We start from the raw sequence: 500 nt of genomic DNA on the forward strand, positions 1-500 counted from the left end.
GGGGTCAGCAATTCTTGCTGTAGCCCTACATACCCTGGACAGGGAGACAGTTCCTAAAAACCACAGTGGCTGGAAGCTCAAGTGCAGGGATTGGAGAGCAGTCCCAGGGTGAAGTCTGCTGTTGACTATGGGTAAACGGCCAAAGCGGATGTGAGTCAGGAGATCGCAGTTTGAAATGCCTGTGGAGGAAAGCTGAGCAGCTGTGGAGGCAAGGCAATACTCCTGAGTCACACACAGTGGGTGGAGCCATCACTGTAGACTCTCTTTTCCCACACACCAGCACCAGCAACAGAGAAATAGAGAAAGACTCCATAGAGGGTGGCCCTTTAAGTGCCTAATGTGTGCAGCAACAGAGAAGAACCAGCCAAAGAGGCCCTTGGACTGTTAACTGCCAGAGGCTAGGAAAATACTCTAATTGGGCCATAGTTCTTGCAGCTTCCCTCATAGCTCAGTTGGTAAAGAATCTGCTTGCAACGCAGGAGACACCAGTTTGATTCTTG

Source organism: Bison bison, unplaced genomic scaffold, assembly GCF_000754665.1.
Source record: "Bison bison bison isolate TAMUID 2011002044 unplaced genomic scaffold, Bison_UMD1.0 scf7180017864057, whole genome shotgun sequence".
NCBI lineage: Eukaryota > Metazoa > Chordata > Mammalia > Artiodactyla > Bovidae > Bison > Bison bison.